The sequence below is a fragment of the Arachis hypogaea genome, chromosome 6 (assembly GCF_003086295.3).
Source record: "Arachis hypogaea cultivar Tifrunner chromosome 6, arahy.Tifrunner.gnm2.J5K5, whole genome shotgun sequence".
Classification (NCBI taxonomy): Eukaryota; Viridiplantae; Streptophyta; class Magnoliopsida; order Fabales; family Fabaceae; genus Arachis; species Arachis hypogaea.
The window spans coordinates 73,064,309-73,071,373 of NC_092041.1; the positions used below are offsets into that span (position 1 = coordinate 73,064,309).

At 30.4% G+C, this 7,065-nt stretch overlaps 1 long non-coding RNA gene across 5 annotated transcripts; it reads right to left on the reverse strand.

Moving 5' to 3' along the window:
* Positions 1–2,413: 2,413 nt before the first annotated feature.
* LOC112696708 (uncharacterized) lies at positions 2,414–6,717 on the reverse strand. 5 transcript variants are annotated; one of them, XR_003150850.3, is made up of 6 exons: positions 6,188–6,717; positions 5,165–5,247; positions 4,811–4,876; positions 3,986–4,106; positions 3,773–3,896; positions 2,414–2,667 (listed from the first exon to the last, which is right to left on the reverse strand). It is a non-coding gene; the product is annotated as an uncharacterized lncRNA (long non-coding RNA). The 5 variants fall into 5 exon arrangements; XR_003150848.3 differs by having other exon boundaries at positions 3,773–3,884; positions 6,188–6,565; XR_003150851.3 differs by having other exon boundaries at positions 3,773–3,881; positions 6,188–6,562.
* Positions 6,718–7,065: the final 348 nt, after the last annotated feature.

Consider the following 7,065-nt stretch of genomic DNA (forward strand, 5'->3'; position numbering starts at 1 on the left):
TGATATTTAAACTTTGATATATAAAGTAGAAATTAAAAAAGAAATTTAAGAAAAAATAAATAAATAACTCAGATGCTTATGTATTTACGTACAACCTTATTAAGACATCAAAAAAATATATTACCTTATTAGTTTTATATTTATTTATAAAAAAATGAGCTAGAGTTCAAATAGTATAATTTTTTTTTTTTAAAATAAAAGTTTTGAATTTGAATCACACTTCTAACTTTAAAAATAAAAGATTTATTACAACTAGCATGGTTGATAATTATTTTTAGTGACTTCATTCTCTTATTGTTAATCATATACGTACACTTCACATGTGAAAATTTTTAAGAATAATGAGATTCCAGTTGAAGAGTGTACTTTTAATTGTCCAATTAACCTCTCCCTGAATTGACTATGCTAGTCTGAAATTTGAATAAATTCTGCTTATTTCATATACTTGAAATTAAATAAATATGATCATGCTTATAATAAGTGGGAAACGTTCATGATTCCGTGTTGGGATCCACAAAAATATCTTTTGCTTTTCAACATGGGTGTAAAGTGAAAGAGCCTTTGATTAAAAGCAAAACAAAGATATTTATGTTTGTGATGGAAATATCCTTCATCAGAATCAACTATGAAAATGGAATGAATTCACCTGGCAAATAAACACTGGCCTCAGCTATGGATAATCCACTCGGCAATTTATTTAAATGCCACACAACATCATCATGCATAGCATGCATGATATTTTGGATATATATATATATATATTGAGACCAATGCAATTCAAGATATATGAAATATATATGATGAATCATACTTTTCGATTAAGAAATTAGATATTTTGGATGGCAAACAAATCATTATCTGGCAGATATTTCCGAAGGTACTCTTCATTCATCGAGCTTAAGTTATGTACTTGTTTTTTAAGTACACAAATTTCAATACAAAATGTAGATAAGAAAAGTGTTATTTTTTATCAAAGGCAACACTTTATGGTAAAACGTAATATTTTTTAGGAGTTAACTATACCGTTATTATCTTTGATTTAAGACAACATGTTATTTAGGAGTTAACTATACAGTTAACTGTACAGTTTTTATATAAAAAAGAACTCTTTCCGTGACCATCTTTAAAAAACATTGTCTTTTCTATTAAAAAAAAATCATGTATGAATTGTTTTAGAAGATTTAAATACAACACATTAATAAAATTTTATTACAATATTTTTTATGAGTTGTATTTTTAATATATAAAATAATATTTATCTAAATATTTTTAAGTTATTTTTTTATATATCTAAAATAACACTTGTATAAATTTTTTTCCTTTTTTCATATAACTAAAACAATAATAATCTAAGTTTATTTGGAGTTATTTTTTTTCAATATCTAAAGTAACACTTTATTAAATTTTTTTAAGTTGTCTTTTTTTATATCTAAAGCAAATTTCTTTTTTTGCTTTTCTTAAATTTATAGACATTTAAAAGATATATAGCACATACTAACAATATTTAAATATTTAAATTCAATTAAACAATATATAGGAAGAATAAGGTAATATATATTGCATATATATAGAAAGGTGTTTTAATTGCCAATTAAAAATTTTCAGATATATATACTTGCTAAATTATCAAGTCAAATGATAAATACACATAAGTAAATAAAATATATATTTTTTTCATAGGCTTAAAAAAACTATATATTTTCATATGAAATTAAAGATTTTGTACTTCACCATTGTGTCAAGAGTTGTCTTTATCTCGTAAAACTTTATCCTACTATAAGCAAGTTACAGTCAAATATAATTAAATAGACAAAAAGACACATTTTCTTAAAAAGTCTCAAAAATAAATTATTGACAATTAATAGGGATAGTAATCTACCAGTACTATACATATATAATAACGTGTTCTAATCACAATACCATTAAAACAACATATACATATGCAAGTGTTTATACCAAGCAATTAGGAAGGAAAGAAATAAACAACATATACACTACAAGATTTTTATTTATTTGTGACATTTTTTTATTTGTGGAGGTTTATAACCTCCACCAAATAATGTGGGGATTTCTAAACCTCAAAATTTGAGGTGCCACGAAATCTTTTGTGAAGGTTTTTAAAAACCTCTACAATCTATTCAGGAGGAGGGTTTATATGTATTTAGTGGTAATTTTATATTAGACTTTTGTGACAATTTTAAATAACTTTTGTGACAGTTTAACAAATTGATTTTTTAACTTAACAAAAAATAACTATTTTGTAAGATTTTCAAACCTTCACAAATCCTGTAATTATTTATTTATTTTTAATTTCAAATCATTCATTAATCTCATCTCATTTACATACTCTCAAATTAAAAATTTATTTTTTAATATCAAAATTTAAAAACTAAATCTTTTATAACATAATTCCTCAATATAAGACATAACTCTATATATAAAAAAAAATTTCTCAATGTCAATTAGTTCCAAACATAATTGCATATGATATTGTTTTACATAATTATTAATGTTTTTTTTAAAGTAAAATAAAACAACAACTTCAATATTTCAATACCATCTAATTACATAAAAGTCTCAAATATTTGTTCTCGAATGTCCGTTGCTATCACTAGCTGATCTTCTAGCATCAAAGGGAATAGTAGGCTTGCTTTCAACATCATTAGCCTATATGTAAATGTAACTGGAATTTAATTATAAAACAAATACATATCGAAAAAGATTTAAAGCATACACACAAACTAAGCTCTAAAATTTTGTTCACCAAATCTTCCTGCAACCTCAATAGTATATAATTACACTAAAGGTCCCAATCCTGAATGAAAGACCTTTTAACATTGAATACATTATCAAGTTAATTTATGTTGCTTTAATTATTTTGAGTTTAATTTTAAACTGTGGTCTCCAACTGCAATTGCATCCATATTATCAAAAGCACAATAAAAATTGGTTTAGCACTAGCAGCATTAAAAAGCTTTCAAGATGGAAGCAAAACGGAATAAGGAAGATACCCTAAGTGCAGTTGTAAGATTAAAGCGACCAGAGCTATAAACACCTATTGCAACTTTAGGGAATCCATTGGTATCACAAAAGCATGTCCATAATGATTCTCTATCTTCAGCATCTACATAGTAGAGCTAAAACGCAAATACCATAAAGGTTGAACACATAAAAAACCATTGCATGCTTGCTAGTTACTACAAACTTTTGAAAGAAGAACATCTACATTTTTACTTGTTTAGGTAAGTCTCAGAAGATTCATCTACTAACAACAAAAAGCAGCAAAAACTAAGTAAAAAACCTCTATAAACTAGTAATCACTAAAACAATACACTTCTTACTATATCAAATACAAATGCTTAAATATCATTAATATTAAGTTATCCTTCTAGTGTAGTGACATCAATAAGAGAGTCAAGTACCAATTGTTCTATAAGTAGTTATGATACTAAACTAAACTAAATGTATTGTCAATGGTGGCACTAACGATGGAATGAGTGCTTAATCCAGAGCTAGCTAATAGCAACAACGGCAGCAACTTTGAGCTGAGACTTCATTTATTCTAACAAATACACTACAAAGAGAGTCCAGCAGTGTTTTAGCACATCAAATAAATGCATCTCAGAGAACATGATGATAATCAAAATGTTCAATGTAAAGAATGCAACTAATACATCAGTTACATATTTGGACATGGAGTCCAACTCAAAGTCACAAATAGAAACCTTATGGAACTAAAACATGTAAGGACTAAAGAAAGAAAGCAAGCTACCTCTTCAATAAACTCAAATCAACAAAAGCAGTGCCAGCTTGAACATTAAGGGATCCCTCCTTCTTGAAAGCATCCAAACTAGAAAGATTATATCCTTTAGGAAGTATTCCTACTACATAAGCAACTAGAAAATGGTCAGCTTCATGCTGCATAAATGCTGCCATGGTCACTTCATGGTCATTACGATGATTTTACAGTTAAGTATTACAGTACCTGCAAAGAGAAGATGGCATTTATCTGACTTGAATAACCCTATTGTGGTATTTCAGACTGACGCCATGATCAATTGTATCAAGAACGTAACCAAGCTACCTATGCCTCCACCAAAAGAGACCTGGAATCAATAAATCCAACAAGCACGATTGATACAATCATTCTGCTATAGGTGTTCATTGCAGCATATGAGTAAACAATAGATGAAGTTGAAGTGATGAACAAAACTTGAGAAATGTATAATAACAGTATAGACTAGAGACGAAGGTATCACTAATAAATAGAATCATTTATAGGAAAATAGAAAACAAATAATCCCTAATAAGTTCTTGCTCTTGATACGGCTTATTTTCGTACACTATATCTTCATTTCCTTGACCCATGTCATATATATCCCTTGGCTTGACATGCACAACAATACTTCACCCTTTATTTACCATATTATTAATACACTATTTGTGGTTGAGATGCTTCAATATAAGGCTCATGTTCCTCACGCTCACCCGTGTGAATTAATCTATCGAAATTGACGTAATTGAAATTCCAATGTTATTTTTTATAGCCTCTGTCCCTAGTAGTGTCAACCCATTTGCATTTAAAAAAACAACAGCAAATCGTCTATGGTAGTTAAGTTTAATTATATCTTCTAACTTGCCATAATATGGCAAAATTTGTTTGTCTCATATTTCTATCAGCAATACTTGCAATGCAGGGTGTGTTAGAGACTAAGATGCACTTTATAGTAATATCCTAATATTAATATCAGAAAAACATTTTTTTCCAACAAAATTCAGATGGCAATGGTCACAAGTAAAATGTGCTTACTTTTAGAGGGATAGAGAAGTTTGCAATTTGCAAGATGGCTTCAGCAATCACATGGCCATACCAAAGCTACACAAAAGGCAAATTGGATAAATGATTAGAGACATAAAACATTAGTTAAGGTTTCATAGAAGGTCCAAGTGCAGCAAATTTAATTCTAAAATAACTACAATGATAGCTCTTAGAGGTTGAATAGTATGAAACTCAAAAAACAAATTTGTGATTCAATAAATGTTTGGACAAAAATACAATAGTTTCCACCTTATGAAACTGGGAACTATTAAACTAAAACCACATAAGCATCAGCAACATTTGTTATATATATTGTTGACTGAAAAAATATACAATTCAGTGTACCTTGAAGATCTCCACAGGCATAAATCAAGAGATGTCGTTCTGCTCGTAAATATTATCCAAGTATCTCATATAAGCTTTTCTGCCTGAAATATGCTACCATTGTAATGCATTAGTATTTAGCACAAAAATAATTACTAGAAATTATTCAAATTCTAGAAGCTGAATATTCACAATTAAATCAAGATTATGAGAGAACAAGATTAGGACCTTCAAATTGATTGAACTTGATGCTGCTATGAAGGACTCCAACAGAGCGGAGCCGTTGGGGAGTCCAACAAGATTAGGACACTTTTTTATTAACAATGACTTTATTTTTTGCTCCTTTTCTTAATTGGATTTATTTCCCCATGCTTTGCTTAACACTGTGGTATTATATTAATTAATTAACCTCCTTTTGATTAAATCATACCTGCCTTTTTCATTTTCCTTGCACCCAAGTCTTCATCGCTACCCCACCCCATGTGACTCACTCTCTTCCTCATTCCTTCTCTCTTTATTTCACTTTTCCTTTTTTACTATAAAATCATCCAATTTTGCCACTCCTTAGTTACACTATTAATTACACCTTATAATGAACACATTTTATATTAAAGAATTCCAAAATTACACCTTATAATGGAATCTAATATTTCAACAACAAAAAGACTAAATGCCATTTGCAACTAAGAATTGGCTAAGTATTCTTGAGTAGCTAAGAATAATTGCAAGAGAAGTAATAAAGACCAAAATTAAAACATGAAATTGTGGAAAGTATGAACAAGTAAAAGCATGCAAGCATATTCAGACAAGCCATTTCCATTTCCAATTCTATTTCAATTTGCAGGATGCCGCAGAATGGTAAAATTCTATAATCATGAGTCCAGTTAACGTAATAATCAAATGGCAATTGCTTCATTGTCAAAATAAGTATGGTATTAGGCACTGATTTAACACATTTGAATGATTACCCTAAGCTGGTTGCTCAATTGGAACTTCAAAGAAGCAGAGAAATAGAGACAAGTAAAATATGGAGAAGAAGAATACCAGAGAAGAAAATAGATCTAAAATAATGGCTCGATTCAGAAGCTTTTGACCGCAGAAACTACCGCGACAAAGTTGGCGAAAACTGCGGCGACAACGGTGGCGGAAGCTGCATCGGCAACCATAGCTACAGAGCAACCAGATCTGAAACCATAATGTTGATAGAGGAGGTGGCTCGATTCATGAGCTTCTTGCGACAACTGTAGCGGCAACGGCGGCGGAACCAGGCGACTGCAACGGCGGTGAACCGACGAATGTAACGACAACTACACCGATGGTAGAGAACTTAGGGTTTTGTCGATGGCCATTCTCTTCTCTTTTCTCTACCTCGGTGAGTTTTGAAAACTCAATAGTGCTACGTAGGGTTTTTCTTTTGGGGTTAAGTTTAAATTTAATAAATTAATTATTATCGAGAGTTTTATAAATTGTCATAAACAAAGTGTATTTTGACTTTTGGGAATTTTTAAAAACTTCTACTAAAAAACTCCCTTAATTAAATATAAATCTTGTAGTGATAGATACCAAGTGTTTATAAAAAGAATATTACTAGGTAACCAAAAATATATTAGCCAAAACCCAGCCAAAATATATCTGGGTTGGGACCCAATAGCCCAACTCTCATCAGCAACATCCAAATATGACCTAGGTAAACCATATTCACCCATTTCTGAAAATCCTACATCTTTTCACCATTTTACCACTCAGAATTTCAAAATTCTCTACACCCGCGCCACACCTCTGGAAACATCGCGTAACCCTCTCCCCTCCTTTCTCCGGGCACTGCGACCCAGCTGAAGCTACCCCATCGCAACCGTCTTCCCTCACTTTTGCAGACGCTACAACGCCGCGCCTAGCAGAACCGACCTTCACGCCTCCAAAAT